This window comes from Octopus sinensis, linkage group LG4 (assembly GCF_006345805.1).
Source record: "Octopus sinensis linkage group LG4, ASM634580v1, whole genome shotgun sequence".
Classification (NCBI taxonomy): domain Eukaryota; kingdom Metazoa; phylum Mollusca; class Cephalopoda; order Octopoda; family Octopodidae; genus Octopus; species Octopus sinensis.
The window spans coordinates 23,263,445-23,285,320 of record NC_043000.1 but is presented as its reverse complement, the minus strand read 5'-3'; positions in this window follow the sequence as shown (position 1 = coordinate 23,285,320).

Here is a 21,876-nt window from a genome sequence, read left to right as displayed (position 1 = left end):
AATTACAATAGGATTTTGTTCCACCTGGGTTTGTAGGGCATCTTTATTGATCTTTACATATCTTTCACAATGAGGCTTGTCTTCTTAGCTGTAGTTTCCAGCTCAAAATTTCTGGAACCACCATTGACACTAGCTTACACTTATTGTTTGATCCCCATTTACTGCATTAATATTCATTGCACTTTCCATTGCGTTGTTGCCTTTATTGAACTCATAAAACAAAATATGCCGAATATGCTCCTTTCTCACTTCCATTAAAGCTTTGAAAAAATAACTGTTAAAATTGAACTGCACTCTTCAAAATTTCCACTAAGAATAAGTACAAGGTAAAATTACTACCTGCTTTTATAGCAAGTTGATGCAGGTAGTTTATCCCATTCCCCCTCTGACTTTTAGTTCTTGCAATTGAAAAAACTGTTTTATTTATGGGATGACCCAATATTTAGCAAAGATACACTTCTTATCTATAATTTTCTCTCTTTTTAAATACACCACAGATATGATAACAATTGTATAATTATCAAATATGCTCATCCTTATGCTCTTCTATATTGAACTCTTTTCTAACTCAATATGATAACTTTCTAACAGTCAAATAACTGGAATAAACTCATCAATTTGATGTTGTATCATTATCTCTTTCTTCATCCCTCAATAACCTGATATTCTCTTTTACATAATATTTGGTGACACCATGTTCTATTTGATAAATCATCATTAATTTCTCAACTACTTATCTGGAGTTCCAATGTCTTGGCACATAAAAGGGCACCATTCGAGTATGATCGTTACCAACGTTGCATTACTGGCACCTGTGCCGGTGGCATGTGTAACAAGATTCGAGCAAGGTCGTTGCCAGTACCGCCTGACTGGCCCCAGTGCTGGTGACACGTAAAAAGCACCCACTACACTCTCAGAATGGTTGGCGTTAGGAAGGGCATCCAGCTGTAGAAACTGCCAGATCAAAATTGGAGCCTGGTGCAGCCATCTGGTTCGCCAGCCCTCAGTCAAAATCGTCCAACCCATGCTAACATGGAAAGCGGACGTTAAACGATGATGATGATGATGATGATGATGATTTTAAATGTTTATTAAAGAATTTTTTGGGTGAGTGTTGTATACTTGCCATTGTCAATAGCTTTTCTCTATTGCTTTCATCTCTGGTCTGTCTCCCAAGCCTTGTCAGCTTTCATTCATCATTGATACTTTGGGAACTTTGCCTTTTTCTAGGTAGGCGTGTAAGTCCCCTGCAAACCCCTTTTTATTTCTTGAAAGAGGTGGTCCACATTAATCATTTTTCTGTCCTTTGATCTATCCAGCATAGAATCCCTACCAGCGATAGTGTAGCTAGAGTGTGTGCCACCCAGGATGGCCCTTTAGTTTGCTGTCCTCAGTTCCCAACAAAAAATACATATCGCCTATAGCAGACCCAAAAGTGGTGCCTGCCCCATAAAAATGCCACCCAGGGCAGACCATCCCATCCACCCACTTCTAGCTATGTTAGTGCCTACCAGAAGCTTGCACTTGACTGGCATAGCTTTCAGGGTCACTGAGGTACACAAGTCCCTAATCCACAACAGGGATTGGACCCTGTAGTGGGTGTGTTGTATACCTGGAGCAAGCTTCAGAAAATTGGTCATGTTGCTTGCTCACTATGTATGCTAATGAATTCAGAATTATACATTCTGTTGACAGGAATGAAGTGATTACAGAAGTTTTTGTCTGTTACAACACTCTGCTTTTAAGATTTCCTTCGACAGGTGACAACATGAATTAGGAAATAGCTTTTCATTTCTTTTTATTGTATTGAGAAATGTTGAGCATTACTCTTGTTTTTCCTTCTTGTTGTTATCTTTTAGCTCCAGGCCAACCTGATTGAACAGACTTATGAGTAAAAGCATTCTGAAAGTGGCTTTCTCTTATTTTCCTGTGTAGGTAACTCAAACCTCATTATCCAATATTTCTTTTATAAGGTAAAACGTGATTTAAGGAAAATTTGGCTGCTATTTCTACCAGGTCAAATGACCATATAAAATGGCTCCCTTTTTGATTCATTTTTTTCCTTTGGTGAAGGGCTGAACTCAGTACTTCCGTTGAATGAATACAGACTGGACTTATTTGAATGGCAACAAAATAACATGAAAAACAAAATAAATAAACTAAAATGAAGAAGAAAATTTTGGATGGCTGTTACAACTACACTTTGAAAAATATCCCAAAATGGAGGATCTGTCAAAGTATTTGTAGAAACACATTTTTTTTTTTCGTTTTAGTTTCAGCTCAGAGCTGATGCACCACCGTTTGAGTACAGCAGGGATCACCACCATGCCCTGCTGGAGCCTCATGGAGCTTTTAGGTGTTTTCGCTCAATAAACACTCGCAACGCCCGGTCTGGGAATCGAAACCGCGATCCTACGACTGCGAATCCGCTGCCATAACCACTGGGCCATTGTGCCTCCACATGGTAAGAAATGATAAGTTGCTTGCCACTTGGTAAGAAATGATAAGTTGCTTGCAAATATCAAAGGCAAACATCTTCTTGAAAAATGGTAGAAGATGCCAAAAAAGTAGTAGCTTTGGCCATTTACAACTATAGTTGTTCATGGCACGAGTCAAAAAATTTATGTCTCATCTTTTTCTTATTGCAGTCATTAGACTGCAGCCATGCTGGAGCACTGCCATGAAGCATTTACTTAAACAGATCAGCCTCTGTAATTATTTTTTAAGCCTGGTACTTATTCTATTGGCCTCTTTTACCTCACTACTTAGTTAAGGGGACATAAACAAACCAACACCAGTTGTCAAGTGATGAGGGGTCAAACATATATACACACACACAACAGGTTTCTTTCAGGTTTCTAAGGTGGCGAGCTGGCAGAAATGCTAGCACGCCGAGTGAAATGCTTAGCGGTATTTTGTCTGTCTTTACGTTCTGAGTTCAAATTCCACCGAGGTCAACTTTGCCTTTCATCCTTTCAGGGTCGATAAATTAAGTACCAGTTACACACTGGGGTTGATATAATCGACTTAATCCGTTTGTGTGTCCTTGTTTGTCCTTTCTGTGTTTAGCCCCTTGTGGGTAGTAAAGAAATAGGTTTCTTTCAGTTTCCATCTATCAGATCCACTCACAAGGCTTTGGTTGGCCCAAGGTATAGTAGAAGACACTTGCCCAAGGTGCCGTTCAGTAGGACTGAACCTGGAACCATCTTACCACACAAGGAAGTTAATAACAGCCTTATAACCAGTCTCAGAGGAAAGTAAACCAATGAATTCAGTTTTAATAAATTTTCCTTCATTAGACATTAAACTTTGCTTGCGAAGACATGTTGAGGCAAGCGAAATCAAAATCAAATTCGATGACTGGCATCCATGCTAGTAAAGTGCTAAGAGCACCATCCAAGCGTGATCGTTGCCAGAGCAGCTAATTGGCTTCCATGCCGGTGGCACATAAAAAGCACTATTCGAGCATGATTGTTACCAGTGTCGCCTTACTGGCACGTGAAAAAACATTCGAGTGAGGTCGTTGCCAGTGCTGATGGAGTGGCTCCTGTGCAGGTGGCATGTAAAAAATACCATTTGAGTGTGGACATTGCCAGTACCACCTCACTGGCCCTCATGCCGGTGGCACGTAAAAGGACCCACTACATTCTCGGAGTGGTTGGCGTTAGGAAGGGCATCCAGCTGTAGAAACTCTGCCAGATCAGATTGGAGCCTGGTGCAACCATCTGGTTTGCCAGCCCTCAGTCATTCATCCAACCCATGCTAGCATGGAAAGCGGACGTTAAACGATGATGATGCCTATAAATACAAAAACAGAATACAACAGAAACATAGAGTGGAAATAAATAGCAATAAACCTTCAGTAAATAAATTACAAATGGCTCCCAGTCTCCTTTAACAAATGTAAACAGCAACACATCTTCACTGTTGGATTTGGTTACTGTTAGAGATTTCTACAACATTGGCTTTGAATACAACAAAGCTGTTCACAAACTGCAAAATTCAAAGGTAATCGTTTTTGTGTGTGAGAAGGTGGGCAACAAGAATAACATTTTTGGCAAGTTTGCCAAATATATTTTCTTTCTTGTTTACATATTTCTCTTGGTTTTGAGAATTTGAAAATAATTTTGAAAAGTTTTGGGAAAAAAAGAAGGATTTAGAAAAAAGATATTTCGTTCATGTCTGTTTCATTAAGTTTACTTATAATTGGTACAAATATACTTTTTTTCTGACATTATACATGTAAATGCAGGCATTCATGTGTTGTGTATGTTTACAAAGTAGTTAGTCTCCGGATTTCTGAGTTTGGCTTTGTTGCTCTTCCAAGTTAGATCTTTTACAATTTACTTGTTTCTGCCACTCGACTGCAGTCATGTTGGGTAACTACATTGGAGAGTTTAGTCAAACAAATTAACCTCTGTACTTAACTTTTTAAACCTGGTTCTTATTCTATGGGTTTACCAAACCACTAAGTTATGGGCACATAAGAAAAACAAAACCAGCTGTCAAGCAGTAGTAGGGGAGAAACATATAATAAGGCACACACATATACTCTTTTACTCTTTTACTTGTTTCAGTCATTTGACTGTGGCCATGCTGGAGCACTGCCTTTAGTTGAGCACATCGACCCCAGGACTTATTCTTTGTAAGCCTAGTACTTATTCTATCAGTCTCTTTTGCCGAACCGCTAAGTTACGGGGACGTAAACACACCAGCATTGGTTGTCAAGCGATGTTGGGGGGACAAACACAGACACACACACACAGACACACACACACACACACACACACACACACACACACACACACTCACACACACACACACACACACACACACACAAGGCTTTGGTTGGCCCGAGGCTATAGTAGAAGACACTTGCCCAAGGTGCCACACAGTGGGACTGAACCTGGAATCATGTTGTTTGTAAGCAAGCTACTTACCACACAGCCACTCTAGGCTTCTTTCAGTTTCCATTGACTAAATCCATTCACAAGGCTTTGGTCAGTCTGGAATTATACTTAAAGTTATTTTAATGTTTCCAGAAATATTATTTTAAATAAATTTCTATATCAATAACTTTTGAAGAAAAATCCTCCTTTTCATGCCTATGTACAAATCAGATATCACTCTATTTTTAAATCTCACAACGTGAGAGATTCAGCAACAGTACTTTGTAGTAAAGATTGTTTGCCAACATAACATGGCAGTCCTGGTTTAGGACAAATGTTACTGTAATTAAGCCCCAGGAGATATCGTCTCCAGCTGGCTATACATTACGATCTGTATCCTTATATTTTCGCAAGCTAGATTCCCTTGTTCAAAAATATACGGACACAGATCATGTCATATAGCCAACAGGAGATGATGTCTCCTGGGGCTAAATTACAGCAACATTCGTCCTAAACCAGGACTGCCATATTATGTTGGCAAACAATCTTTACTCCAAAGATATCCCTCTGTTAGGAAATTGAGTCACCATTCCTTCGAAGGCAGTTTGAAGCTACATCATCAAAGAGTGCACTTGGTTTCTACAATGAGTGTGAATGGCTTCTCCAATGAGTGCAGCTGGCTTCTATTACACATACGATGAACACAGATGGCTTCTACTAAAGTATAGCTATTTACTACAAGTGCAGATGACTTCTACAAGTGACGCTGGCTTCTACAGCCCTAGATTAGTTTCAAAACTAATCCATTCTTAATCACTAATGGATTTAAATACTAATCCATGCAAAATCATCGCTATGAGTTTGAAAACTAGTCCATACCATAATTAGCATTATATCCACCTCATCATCATTTAACATCTGTTTTCCATGCTGGCATGGGTTGGACGGTTTGACCAGATCTGGCAAGCTGGGGGGTCTGCACCAAGGCCCCAGTCATCTCTTTTGGCATGGTTTCTCTAGCTGGTTGCCCTTCCTCATGTCAACCATTGTTTAAGTCCTTGTACCTTAGTGGTTTTATGTGATGTCTGCATGGGTGCTTTGTACCTGGCACCAGCATGAGGTAATTTTCATGTGGCACCAGCATAGACGTTTTTCATGTGATGTCAGCTTGGGTGCTTTTTACACAGCATGGCCATAATTTTACTTAGTATGATGTGTCTTCTCAAGCACAGCAAATCACCAGAAGTCTCAGTTCCTCGTCATCTCCTCTGTGGAACTCAACCTTGATAAAAAGAAAGGAAGATATAACATTCTTATAATGGAAGGTTGGAAATATCTGCTGTATCATAATCCAACCAGATGGCCATTTGAATCATAATATTTTACAAGGCTAGGAATTTGATGAGGGGCTGATCTCTACAAATATACATGAGAAGTTGAATGGGTACACACTAGACTCAATACATAGCCCACAATACCATTTTCTCCCCAAACTATGAGAATGTTACTGCTATTGCTGAACACTTTGGATCACATGATCACATCCAAGGAAAAGGTCAATCAACTGATTGACACGAAATCACTCACAGACATACATGAATTACTCTTATTTACCTCAAACACAGGCAGTAAGCTGGCAGAATTGTTAGTGCACCAGGCGAAATGCTTAGCAGTATTTTGTCCTTACATTCTAAGTTCAAATTTCACTGAGGTCCACTTTGCTTTTCGTCCTTTCAGGCTCAATAAAATAAGTACCAGTTGTGCACTGGGGTCGATGTAATTGACTTAACCACTCGTGGGTAAGAGTATAAAATACTGCACCCCTCTGTTGAGCCAGTGTGGAATAGTAGGTTCAACAAACCAGTGGAGAGAACATGCTGAGGTTTTCCTCCTGCAGTGGACTGAACATAGGTACTCCAAATGTGTTCCAGTCCAATCTCAAAGACTAAACAGAAAGACAGAAACTATCACAGAGACCAAATTACTTTACCTGCTGTCACTGTGATCTTTGATGCCAGAATCTACAGGTGTACAGAGACAGACTGGATATTGGACAGATTGTATCATTCTTATACATCCGCATCACAATGTCATACGATAGATGTAAACGTGTGGTTAAGAAACCACAAGGTTTTGAGTTCAGTCTCCCTGCATGGCATCTTGGGCAAGTGTCTTCTACTAAAGTCCAGTGCTTTGTAAATGGATTTTGTATATGGAAACTGTGTGGAAACCCTTCCTCTGTGTGCGTGTATGTGTGCATGTGTGTGTGTGTGCATGTGTGTGCATGCATGTGAATATGTGTACATGTGTGTGTGTGTGCATGTGTGTGTGTGTGCATGTGTGTATGTGTGCATGCATGTGAATAAGTGTACATGTGTGTGTGTGTGTGTGTGTGCGTGTTCACTCCAACTGCTTGAAAACCAGCATTGGTTTGTTTAAGTCCTTGTACCTTAGTGGTTTGGCAAAAAGGCTGATAGAAAAAGTACCAGACTTAAAAAATAAGTACAGTAGTTTATTTGTTTGATTAAGCCCTTCAAGGCTGTACCCCAGCATGGTCGCATTCCAATGAGTGAAACAATTAAAAGATAACAGATAGCTGACCACTGCATGTTGGAATATGTCAAGCAGTTTTTTTCAGCTGGATAAATTGCAGGATGTACCTGGAGCTATGGAGCTGTGGTTCATCCACAGCTATTTGACCGGCTACATAAGGACCATAGAACAACTCAATCAGGACTGACCTGAGGCGACGAGTGAGAGAGGTAGGGAGAGAGAGAGAGAGAGAGAGAGAGAGAGAGAGAGAGAGAGAGAGAGAGAGAGAGAGAGAGAGAGAGAGAGAGAGAGATGAGATCCTTAGAAAAGTCAACTTGGCATAAACATGAGTTTATACTTGATTTTCAAAACCATCTTCTGTCTATCTCTCAATTGCTTCCAAAAATAAGTTGGTGTCAAGAACATTATTTTTATTTTTAGACAGTCTTAATTTGGCAGACTTCTCTTAGCTTCTAGCAAATAATCTAATGATTAATAACAGGCATTGAGGATAAGTAAACCAAACTCACATGTTTCAAGGCTTCAGATTTTGGAAGCAAGGTACAGAGATAGATAGATAGACAGATAGACAGAGGGATAGATAGAGAGATAGATAAATAGACAGATAGATAAAAAGATAGATAGACAGACAGATAGACAGATAGATAGATACAGACAGACAGACAGACAGACAGACAGACAGACAGACAGATAGATAGATAGATAGATAGATAGATAGATAGATAAATAAATAGATAGATAGGTAGGTAGGTAGTTAGGTAGGTTCAGTTGTCATGATTTACCGCTCAATCTACAAGATAGACAGATAGATAGACAAAGAGATAAATAAATAGACAGATAAAATGACAGGCAAGGAAACAGATATACAGACAAGCAGACCGACAGAAATAGAGATATATTGATAGAAGATGCTTATACCTATAACTTGTAAGGAAGAAAGTTATGTTGGCTCAGTCCACCTAGCTGTAAGTAGCTATCTATATGTTGAATTTGATTCAAGCCTACTGTGCAACACCTCAGGCAAATGTCTTTTAAGAGCTTCAATTTGACAGATGTCTATGTGAGTAAAATTTGGTAAAGGGAAACTGAGAACTTATGTAAGAGGAACCATTCTTGTTGTTGGATGGTTAACCTGTTACTTGCCCCCCCCATCCACACAACCACCATCGCCACAGCCACTGCCACCATCGCACCTGCTGCTACAGGCGCTGGTTTAGTCACTACCACCACCACCACCACCTGGCCCTTGGTAGCTTTTCAAGCCTGGTCTCTAGTCTAATGATAACCCCTCCCTTCCTTTCCACCATTCCTGGAGACACTCAAATGTACCATGACTACTACCCTTCATCCTCAAAGTCCTTAAAAAAAATTATATTAATTCATTTACTTGGTTGGTTTATATTTCATTCCAACGACCTCAAAACAATGAAAGTCAAAGCATTTTGTCCAATTCTCTGTTTAAGTTGCCAGCCAGTAATTTTTAATATTTCTTTTATACAAAGAAGAGAGAGAAGGAAGAGAGAAAGAGAGAGTGTATGTGTATGTGTGTGTGCAGGTGTGTGAAAGGAAGAGTATAAGAGAGAGAGTATGACAGTGTGTTATAAGAGTATGTGACAGATATATATATATAAATATATATATGAGTGTGTGTGTATGTATATAGGAATATATATGTGTGTGTATGTGTGTGTATATATATATATATAAATATATATATGAGTGTGTGTGTATGTATATAGGAATATATATGTGTGTGTATGTGTGTGTATATATATATATATATATATAAATTAGAAAAAAATATTATATATATACACACATGCACACACACACACACACACACATTCACACATACACACACGCACGCACACACACACACATGCAGAAAAAGAGAGAGATGGCATCAATATTTGTATAGGTTTGACTTGTTCCATTAAAGTAGAATTCAAAGGTAACGTACGTTAATTATTCTGAATCTTGAAAAATTTCAATTAATTTCAAGTATGGCACCAAAACAAAGTCATAATATTAAATCAAAACAAAACTCATGCAATGTGAGAATCTGAAAAAAAAAATCTTTGAGATATTTCCTGAGTGTTGATGATGTAAAGAAAGATGAATTGATTCTGACAAAGCTTGGAGTCAATTCAATAGATTTAAACATACATATATATGTGTACATACATACATACATACATACATACGTACATACATACATACATACATACATACATACATACATACATACATACATATACACACATGCATATATGCTTATGTGTTCTTATATACGTATGTACATATACACACATATTTATGCATCTATGTATATATGTATATGTATGTATGTATGTATGTATGTATGTATGTATGTATGTATGTATGTATGTATGTATGTATCTATCTATCTATCCATCTACCTATCTATTTATCTAATATATATACATGTGTGTGTGTGTGTGTGTGTGTGTGTATGTGTGTGTATTGTTTGGCACCATTTTATTGATTTTATTTGTAATAGTAATATTAATATTTCACACTATGAACAATTGATCTACGTTCTACATTGCTTTTGAAATCTTCTCAGAGACTAAGCCATTTCACTTCTTGTGATGTTGCAGATGGAAAATCGAAGAGCATGCATTAATTGACATTTTCTCTTTTATCCTGAAGTTTAAGGGCTGTAAAGGGAATATTGAGAGATCTAAACCAAATTCAGTTTCAGTGCTGAAGATAAAAACTGCCAAATTACATATCTCAATAATTTCATATTAATTTGTCAGCTTAATTGCATAGACATGAAACGAAAACTGAAAGGAAATACCTTCAAAATGGAAAATCTGTTGCTTGAACAGTGAACCTGATATCTTTCTGAATTCAATATCTCTAACACGTATGCTGATAAAATAAAAAACAATGCAGCACCCATGGTCATCATCTAGGACACAGTCATGTCAGAACCCTAGCCAAGATAGTTGGTCACCAGCTGTCAACTTAAAGCCACATATGGCTATGGTACAGCTATAGTCTGCATTTCCAATCTTTGGAAACATAATCCAAAGATGGCTTTAAGTTGACAGCTGGTGAGTAAATATCTTAGCTGGGGCTCTAACATGACAACATCCTTGATAATAGTTATGGGTTACTAGCACTATGACCCAGCAATGCCGGGTCATGGTGCTAGTGCATGCATATACAGCTGCATGCGTGTGCACATACATGCGAGTACTGTCCAAATCTCTGACCAATCACATACAGCTAATCAATTGGCGTATCAAGTTTCGGACATTTCAATTGGGTTTTGGATAGAAAATTCGCAAAAAAGTCACTTCTATTGATTTTTTAATGGTTTTGTGGGGTGACTGGGGAAATGTAAAGATGTGCACGACCACCCTTGGATGGTTTTAAATGACCATAGAAAGTGCAAGCTCTCTAACTGAAAAATTGTGGATTTGTATTAAGGACACACACACACAGACAGACATTTTGCTGTTTATATATATAGAGATTTTAAAAGCATGCTTATGCTTCCAACAAAGAACTGCTTGCATGCATGCATCAGCTTGCAACTGCCCACCTCACAGCTTTCTGTCACATGCACTGGTATGGACATCTCCTCTATCTCCTGCTAGATCATCCTACCAGGGCTTTACCATCATTCAACGCAGCAACTGTGGGCTGGTAGAGATCTTGTGGCAGACCCCGCACCAGATGGCTGGATGTGATTGGGGAAGATCTCCAGAGGCCCAACGTCACCTTGGAGGATGCAGAGGAGTTGGCATGAGACAGCCAGCAATGGTGACCACTGGTGGACTGGATCACCTCTCCTCTACAGATAACGAAACCTCTGGGATAAACTAACTAGGAATGACCCCAGCTCCATCAAGCAAGAGCATGAAGCCAGAAGCCAGCCAGATCTCCAATCGAGAATTCCTATCTTGTCCAGAATATCAATTTACTGAAAGCTATTCAAAGATGTGCAGCCACATGAATGCCCTTCCTCAGTTACTAATCATATATTGAATGTATTGCTTCTCTGGTTATCAACACACTAAAGTTTTTGATGCTTAGCAACTAACTTGGTAGAAGTCCCCAAGATTATCCACAATGTTTACAACAACTTTGGCCACCCTTTTCGATTCAGCATCTCTGCTACCTGTAGATGCACTTAAAAATTTTAAAAAACCCAAAAAAACATGCAACACCTCTCATTTTTCGAAACATTTTTTCCCTGCTTAGAATTGTCAAAGCATGGAATAAACTACCCACACTGGTTGTTAGCTGTCAGAACATTGCATCCTTCCAAAGTTTCCTGTTTCTTGAAATTTGCTAGTGTGACTCTTGACATAGATATGTACTCTTTCCTCTTTTTGCTGTTCACTTTTCCGTGTTTTTGTTTTATTCTATATACAATAAAAGTACTTCTGGCAATAATTGCTATCTTTTTTATTTGGTTTATTGCTACTTTCTGTCACCTCTTTGACCCTTTTCTGACCAGCTGTATTGCACTTGAATACTGTATACAATATTATTATTATTATTATTATTATTATTATTATTATTATTATTATTATTATTATTATATTATTATTATTATATTATTATTATTATTATTATTATTATTTTTCCTTCATTCTTCAAATTTTCTTCTGTTTCTCGCCGAGTGTTTTCCGTACACCTAGGGCAGAGAAGCTCATTGTATGCATTCCCAGATTACACATGCAAATTCACAGGTAAAATATGTATTTAAAAAATGAATGAATAAATAAATTCATGAATGGATGTTGTTTTCGCAGCGATAATGCTCTTCTCAGTACATGAGCCGTTCCAGTTAACATGATTTTTTGCACTTCCTGTAGGGATGGTAAGCCTGGTATCATTTTCAAATAGGTTTCAGTACCTTTTTTTATCATTCCTAGAGGTCCTGCAATCACTGGTACTGTAGTCACCTTGAGATGCCATTATTATTATTATTATTATTATTATTATTATTATTATTATTATTATTATCATTATTATTATCATTATCATTATCATTATAATTATTATTAAATTCTGTCAAGGTTGACTTTACCTTTCATCCTTTAGGGAGTCAATAAAATAAGTACCACTTGAACACTGGGATCGGTGTAATCGACTCATTATTATTATTATTATTATTATTATTATTATTATTATTAAACCTTAGCACTTGGTCTATAATATAACAGGGAAGAGATACAGTCATTTAGTCAACCTGAGTACAGGCAAACCCTGCATTATGGTAGTGCTGCTTTCCTGGTAGTCTTGTCATAATGTGGATTCCTTAACATGAAATGTATTTTCTTATGACTTTCATGTTCATTGACCTTCATGTAGTGGTGGTGGTGGTTTATCTTTTTGATGGTGAGAATTCCTTTAATCATCTGAATTACCTGCTCCTGAATTAACAGGTAAATAGAAGAGCATTCCACAGACATGTGTCATCATCATCATTGTTCAACCGTGGTCGAGATAATGGAATTTACTATGTTACGCCAGACTTCACAGTCCATCATAGCACTACGGAGGTCCTGTTGCTGGATGCCTGTATCCCTGGAGATTACATCAGGATAGGAGAGTGTGCGCCCTCTGGTATCGTGAGCAGATGGCTTCTAGAGGAGAAGAGTAGAAATTACCTCGTTTTCAGCTCTACAACAATGTCCAGCAAACTGGACTCTTCTACCTTTCACAAGAGATGATACAGGTGGTAATTTCCCATATATTTGTACTTTGGTTGGATGAAGCTTCCATGAGATATTTTGAGCTCTCATAAGGAGGCAAGTATAAGTTCCATCCAACTGTCTCTCAAGCTTCTTTGATAACATCCAGGTTTCTGAGCCATATAGTAGAATTGGTTCGACTGTGGCTTTGAAGATTTTAAGTTTGAAATCTCTACTTAGATTTGATGACCAGATCTCATGCATATCATTACAGACATGTGTACCCTTGATGTGATTCTCAGACAGAATCTCTGACAAGACTGTAGCTTATGAATTACTTCTACAACCCATCTGACAGTCTTCTATAGTATTTTTGTCACCTAGTTACACTTATAACCTGACATTTGCCCAAGATGCTATGCAGTGAGATTGAACCGGAATCCTCATGGTTGCAAAGCAAACATCTTAACTATTCAACTAAACTATGCCTACAACTTCCATGTAGCATGGTAATAAATGGGAAAGAAGCTTCGTGTTATGGGAATTCAACATTACACTTCTGTAACACAAACATGCTTGTATGTTACTGGGATTCCCTCAAGCTAATTCAGAAGTCTCTATGTGGCTACTTAACATGTTAAAAATAACAGCTAAATTTCCACCAAATAATTGTACTCATTATCTTAAATAAGGAAAGTTACATTATGCTAGTCCCACTGAACTGGCTCCCATGCTGGTGGCATGTAAAAAGCAACATGTGAGTGTAGTCGATGCCAATGACACCTGACTGGTCTCATGCCGGTGGCATGTAAAAAGCTCCATTCAAGCATGGTCATTGCCAGTGCTTCTTGACTGGCTCCTGTACCAGTGGCACATAAAAAATACCATTTGAGCATGGTTGATGCCAGTACCACCTGCCGGTGGCATGTAAGAAGCAGCCACTACACTCTTGGAGTGGTTGGCATAAGGAAGGACATCCAGATGTAGAAACCTTACCAGATCAGATTGAAGCATGGTGCAACCCATGCCAGCATGGAAAGTGGACATTAAATGGCCAACCCATGCCAGCATGGAAAGTGGACGTTAAATGTCCAACCTATGCCAGCATGGAAAGTGGACATTAAATGATGATGATGATGATGATGATGATGATGTACTCCTAGACACACCCTTAAAATGTTGGCATGGTCACAGTTGGAGTGCCTTTATAAGTTTGGTTAATCAGGCTAAACAATAACAAATGGAACTCTATTTATTAACTGCTAAAGTGAAGATGATCTTTGGCACTTGGAACTCAGAACTCTGAGAATAAAACAAAATATATTTTCCACAACCAGAAATAAATGTAAGAACAGAAACTGAGACAGTATAAGCAAATGTACCCGACGCATTTCTGGAGGTTGCCACTATTAAAGCCTCAAGACATATGAACTGAACCAACATAGGGGACTTTACATATAACTCAGTCCCACCATCTTGAAAGGGAAAAACATCTTATTTGATTGTTCTTCTCTCAAACTGCAACCCTCAGGAACTCCTTCACTGGCCATCATTTCTCTCAAATATCAGTAACTAATACAATATACTGAGAGTTTAAATTAAATATTTCTTTCTTAGCTAAATCTATATTTGCCTTTGGAAAGGCATAATAAACATTTTCAAAATACAATAGATTCAAAACACAATAAACAAGTAAAATATTTTATTGGAAAATGGAAAAAAATTATTCTCTGTGATGAATGTGAGTGACAAGAAAAAGAAAAAATTTAAATACTTCTATTCATTTCTCTATATATTTCAAATCTCACTTCTATGCTGATCTAGATAAACAAAAAACAAGGCCTATATGTGGTTACTTGATTTTTCTAGAAATAGCAAACAAATCACCCTCAAATCATACCCTCTGTCTTAAAAGGAGAAAGAAATATTGGTTTCAAATTTTGGTACAAGGCCAGCAATTTCAAGGAAGTGGGTAAGGTGATTACATCAACAACCCCAGTGTTCAACTGGTACTTATTTTATCAACCCTGAAAGGAAGAAAGGCAAAGTCAACCTTGGTGGAATTTGAACACAGAATATAAAGACAGACGAATGCCATTAATCATTTTGCCTGATGTGCTAACAATTCAGCCAGCTCGTGACCCTAAAAGGGAAAGAAATATTGAAATAGGCACAGATATGGCTGCATGCTTAAGAAGTTTGCTTTTGAAATAGGAAGAAGAGATAGCATGTCCATGGGTCAGAGTGTGAAGTGTGGAGTGTGTTTGTGAGTGGTCTCACACCACTCAGTCAAGTGACATTTCTTTCTATGTGGTTGAAGATGTCTGTGTCTATACCAGCACCATCATCTCAGAAATAGGATCTCTGAGATTTGTGAGTTTCACTTGAGTCTTGTAAAGAGTTTGTAGTTGTTTGAGATTGAAGTATTCCTTCACTCTGTAAAAGAAGCCAGTTGCTGAGATGTAGTATTAGTTATGTCAAAGCTGTGACTTTACTTGGAGAGAATGATAATGAGGTCTAGTAGTTGAGGCAACAGTGAAGGTTCTTGTAGCATGAGGTTCCTTATTATTATTATTATTATTATTATTATTATTATTATTATTTGTTTTAGTATAGGGGTTCATCATCATCATCATCGTTTAACGTCCGCTTTCCATGTTAGCATGGGTTGGACAATTTGACTTAGGTCTGGTGAATCAGACTCCAATCTGATCTGGCAGAGTTTCTACAGCTGGATGCCCTTCCTAACACCAACCACTCCAAGAGTGTAGTGGGTGTTTTTACGTGCCACCAGCACGAGGCCAGTCAGGTGGTACTGGCAATGGCCACGCTCAAATGGTGCTTTTCATGTGCCATCTGCACAGGAGCAAGTCCAGCGGCACTTGCAACAACCTCACTCAAATGTTTTTTTCACATGCCACCAGCACAAGTGCTAGTAAGGCGACGCAGGTAATGATCATGCTCGAATGGTATTTTTAACGTGCCATCGACACGAAGACCAGCTTGTTGCTCTGGCAATGATCTCCCTCGTATGGTACTCTTAGCGCTCCACTAGCAATAGATGCCAGTCACCGAGTTTGATTTCGATACTGCTCTTATTCATCATGTACAATAATTTTCATCTTTCAATTAAAATTTTTACTCACCTGAAAATACCTATATACCAATGGCAAATATAGTTTTATATTGGATGGCATCAAAACACATGGGCTTATTAAACACACCCTGATTTCAGCAGTGCATAATCTGGAAAAAAAAGAGAAAAAAGTGGTTTGAGGGCATTAAAGCATTTGATATAGGTCCAACTTTGCATATAAGATCTGGGGTGAATTTTTGAGATTTTTTTTAGAAAAAGAGTGCATCTTATATGCTATTAAATGATAGTAGACTCACATATTCTGGAAAGGACAATTCTGCAATTTCTTGCTGAATAACCTGCACAAATGATTTGTTTACATGCCGGTGGCACGTAAAAAGCACCAACCAATCGTGGCTGTTGCCAGTCTCCCTTGACACCTGTGCCGGTGACACATAAAAAGCACCCACTACACTCACGAAGTGGTTGGCATTAGGAAGGGCATCAAGCTGTAGAAACACTACCAGATCAGACTGGAGCCTCGTGCAGCCTCCAGGCTTCCCAGACCCCGGTTGAACCATCCAACCCATGCTAGCATGGAAAACGGACGTTAAACAATGATGATGATGAATATGATGATGATCCAATATTTATGCTGTATATTAACTCACCCCCTCCATCAAATTGATATTGCCTGAACAGGTGCATGGTCTACCACACGTCAGGTGTCAAAGTGATCACAGAGAAATATGAGATGAAGTGTTTTTCACCATATAGTCTGGGAATATGAAGCCATGACCCCTACAATTGTGAGCGCAGCACCCTACCCACTGGGCCTTGTGCCCTTACATGCTATTAAATGTAGCAACTAAAAATAGATAAAACATTTCAAATTTCCTTTTATTTTATTGCAGGAGTGGCTGTGTGGTAAGTAGCTTGCTTACCAACCACATGGTTCCGGGTTCAGTCCCACTGCGTGGCACCTTGGGTAAGTGTCTTCTACTATAGCCTCGGGCCGACCAAAGCCTTGTGAGTGGATTTGGTAGACGGAAAATGAAAGAAGCCCGTCATATATATGTGTGTGTGTGTGTGTTTGTTTGTATGTGCTTGTGTGTCTGTGTTTGTCACCCCAACATCGCTTGACAACCGATGCTGGTGTGTTTACATCCCCGTAAACTTAGTACTTCGGCAAAAGAGACCAATAGAATAAGTAAGTACTAGGCTTACAAAAAATAAGTCCTGGGGTCGATTTGCTCGATTAAAGGCAGTGCTCCAGCATGGCTGCAGTCAAATGACTGAAACAAGTAAAAGAGTAAAAAAGTAAAAGAGATTGATGTTTGGAGAAAATGATTGACTGAGAAGGAATTCTTGAGGGTCACAGTTTGAGAGAAGAAAAATCAAGCAGAGTGTTTAGTACTGGATCAAAGGATTGAGTGAGATACTGTTTAAATGATGAAAGAAAGAGAGGAAAAATATCAAACATGTTTGAATGGTACAAAGCAAGACAAGGCAAGCTAAATTCATATTTCCATAGAGTGCTATATTGTTAGGTTATCAGTGGATTGCAACTGGTAGCCTTAAGTACACTATAAACTTATGAACTAACAAGAGACTCATATGTGATGTCACTCAACCTGCAAGAAGCAGCAGCCAATTTTCCCTCAAATCATATCCTAGACTCATGAAAAAGGAAATGATCCTGTGACTAATGTAGTCTTACATGCCCTTAACCCTTTCGTTACTATATTTCTGACCAAATTACACCCCTTATGTGTTTCAATTAATTTCTAACGTAATCATAAATTTAGTCTGGTTTCATTAACAACTATAACTTTTTTATTTAGCGATATATTAATCTGATTTTTGGAATATAATTTAATGAAATATTCAATGGCCCAGTGGTTAGGGCAGCGGAACTTGCGGTCGGAGGATCGCGGTTTCGATCCCAGACGGGCGTTGTGTGTGTTTATTGAGCGAAAACACCTAAAAGCTCCACGAGGCCTCGGCAGGGGATGGTGGGACCTGCTGTACTCTTTCACCACTCTAAAAGGCGGTGCTCCTCAGCATAGCGCAGTCAAATGACTGAACAAGTACAAAAAAAAAAAAAACCAATTCTATACTATAATTTTGTCACAAGTGACTCTATTGCAGGTAGATACAGGTAAATTCCACAAAATATAAAATTATTAAAATTTTGTTCAAACATCGCTATAGAAAATATTAGCTAATATTCATTGGGTATACAACAAAATTTTACGATAGAATTTGTTATTCTGGGTAACTTCTGATACCCATAATAATATTTATGGCAAAATAGGCCTAATTTCATTTAAGGTTGTGGAAATAACAAACTATCCTTTCTTTCGCTTTGTTTACGTTTAGCGTAATGGTTCGTTTTCTTTTGCCGTAATGATTTCAAATAGGCTCAGTCGAAAAAGTAAATAGAAATTGTCTAAGGCTTTACCTTCTGGGAAAGTCTGTGGCTTGGTCCAGTTTCTTCTTCAGAAAAATCACCGAAAGAAACAGTTTTTAAATTTTCACTCCATTCAGGTGCCAATTCGTTTTCTTTATCGCTATCGGAGATCTCAGATTCACTGTTTTCACTTTCGGAAATGAAAACATCAGATTCTTATCAAATACCATGTGCTTTTTTTTTCAGTCATAGAGTAGATTTATGAAGGTCTTCAGTAGAATATCCTTCGAATTCTGACTCGCTGCTGATATAATGAAATTCGTATCCATTTTTTGTCAGAATTACAATTTTGAAAACACAATAGGAACAAATCGGAAAAAAATCTCCCAAAATTCACGGAATTAAAATTACACTTCGATTATTGTACAAAACTGTAGTTGAACACTTACGAAGTATAATACGTGTTTTTCACGAATGTACTGAAGAGATTTGCTCTGATATTCTCATTTAAATATGAATAGGTAAATTCGGCGGTTTGGTTTCATAAACCAAAATTTTTTTCAGGCGGCTTTGGGCGGTTTGGTAACGAAAGGGTTAAATGACAGGATGGTCATGGTTGGAATCCTTTCGATGGTAGGTCTGCTCAGTCAGGACTAATCTGAAATTCAACAGTAACAACTATAAAGTTTTATTAATTGCTAACAAGGACACAGTATTTCGTTTTGCAACCATAATATACAGCCAAGTATATCAAAGAAGTGCCAATCTCTAACTGTGGATGGATCTGTGGTAGAGGCAAACTGAAGAAGACATGGGACTAGGTGGTGAAGTATGATCTTCGGACTCTGGGCCTCCGAGACCTTTGGAGAAATGCTGTGCTTAAGAAGGCCCGTCAAGCCAAGTGAAATTGTAGTCGTGGCTGATGCTGGTTCCACCTGTGTTGATGGCATGTAAAAAGCATTCTTTGTACATTGGACCTCACGGAGGCAAAGTGGCTGAGCTCCTTTCGAATGTTGGACCTCATGGAGGCTATGACTGAGAACTTTGGTATTATGTCAAGCCAAGTGAAATTGTAGTCATGGCTGATACTGGTGTTACATAACTGGCACCTGTGTTGGTGACATGTAAAAAGCATCTTTTGAGCATTGGACCTCACGGAGGCAAAGTGGCTGAGCTTTTGAGGCCATGACTGAGACCTTTGGCATTATATTGTGCTTGAGAAGAAGGCCCTTCAAGCCAATTGCAATCGTAGTCATTGCTGGTGCCACATACTTGCACCTGTGTTAGTGGCACGTAAAAAGCACCTTTTGAGTGATGGGCCTTACAGTGGGAATGACTGAGATCTTTGGCATTATGTTGTGCTTGAGAAGAAGACCCATCATGCCAAACAAAATCGCAGTTGTGGCAGATACTGGTGTCATGCAAATGGCACCCATGCCAGTGGCATGTAAAAGCACCCATTACACTCTCGGAGTGGTTGGTATTAGGAAGGGCATCCAGCTGTAGAAACCATGCCAAATCAGACTGGAGTCTGGTGCAGCCTTCCAACTTGCCAGCTCTGGTCAAACCATCCAACCTACACCAGCATGGACAATGGACATTAAATGATGATGATGATGAAATCAATATTGTACCTTACTTCTGTGTTAGCAGTGCAATGTTGTCATTTTAAAGTTTATCTCAACAGATTTTTAATAGAATTTGAAGAGGTTGACAGTGAGTTCAAAGGAAAAGTGGTTATTGGAGGAAAAGTAGAGGAGACAGAGTTGGGAGACAATATGTTAGCATGTTAATGATTGTTGCATAGTACTGTATGAAATCTTGTTTATCCTTGAGGTTGTCTCTTATGGACAAAACTGAGAATGTTTGTGTGAGGCAGCCTACCCTCCAGGTCAATATGAACAATATTCTTATTATTCTATAATATTATATTTATAATATTATATTCTAATAATATTATATTATTCCTATGTCATATCCTGTATTATAAAACAAAGTGTCAAAGGAAGAGCTGTAGTACAAAATGGATTGCACAAGTATTATTCCCGGAAATAAAATGTTGTTAGATCAGATGGCTGGGTCATGGACACAGAATGAATTGGAACAAAGTACCAAGGTAGCATTAAGATAGATGCCTCGAGGAAAGCAGAAACCTGAAAGGCCAAAGAACACTTGCCATAAAACAATTGAAGGCTAGCTAAGAGGAGTGAATCTTAAATGGGGAAAGATACACAGTTGCTAAAAATTGGTTTGAATGGCATCAAATTATCGACATTTTATTTCCTAGAAACGAATTATAATTATGATAATCATCATCATCATCATCACCACCATCACCACCACAACCTATGATGCCACCAATGTCACCATAGCTGCTCCTGCTGCTACTGTCGCTGCCATCATCATCATCATCATCATCATCATCGTTTAACGTCCGTTCTCCATGCTAGCATGGGTTGGACGGTTCGACCGGGGTTCTGGGAAGCCAGAAGGCTGCACCAGGCTCCAGTCTAATCTGGCAATGTTTCTACAGCTGGATGCCCTTCCTAACGCCAACCACTCCGTGAGTGTAGTGGGTGCTTTTTACGTGCCACCTGCACAGGTGCCAGGCGAGGCTGGCAACGGCCACGGTCGGATTGGTGTATTTTATGTGCCACCGGCACGGAAGCCAGTCGAGGCGGTGCTGGCATCGGCCACGAGTCGGATAGTGCTTTTTACGTACTACCAGACCAGGGATCCTGGCTGGTTCAATTCGATTTCGATTTCGCTTGCCCCAACATGTCTTCACAAGCAAAGGGGGTTGGCATGGGTGCCTGTCGTACGGTCGCATTGGAGTATTTTACGTGCCACGGCCACGAGTCGGATAGTGCTTTTTACGTACCACCAGACCAGGGATCCTGGCTGGTTAGTTGCTACTATTATCCCAGCTGCTGCCCCCACAACTATTGCTGCTGCCACTGCTTCCACCACCACTGACGTCAACCCCCATCACCACCACTGTTGCCCACGTAAAAAGCAACCATGCTGGTTCCACATAAAAAACACCCATACTGGTATCACGTAAAATGCACCCATGCTGGTCCCATGTAAAAGCACCCATGCTGGTTTCACATAAAAAACATCCATGCTGATCCTTCGTAAAAAGCACCCATGCTGGTGCCACATAACAAACACCCATGCTGGTGCCACCTAAAATACACACCTATGCTGGTGTCACATAAAAAGCACCCATGCTGGTGCCATGCAAAATGCATCCAGACTTTG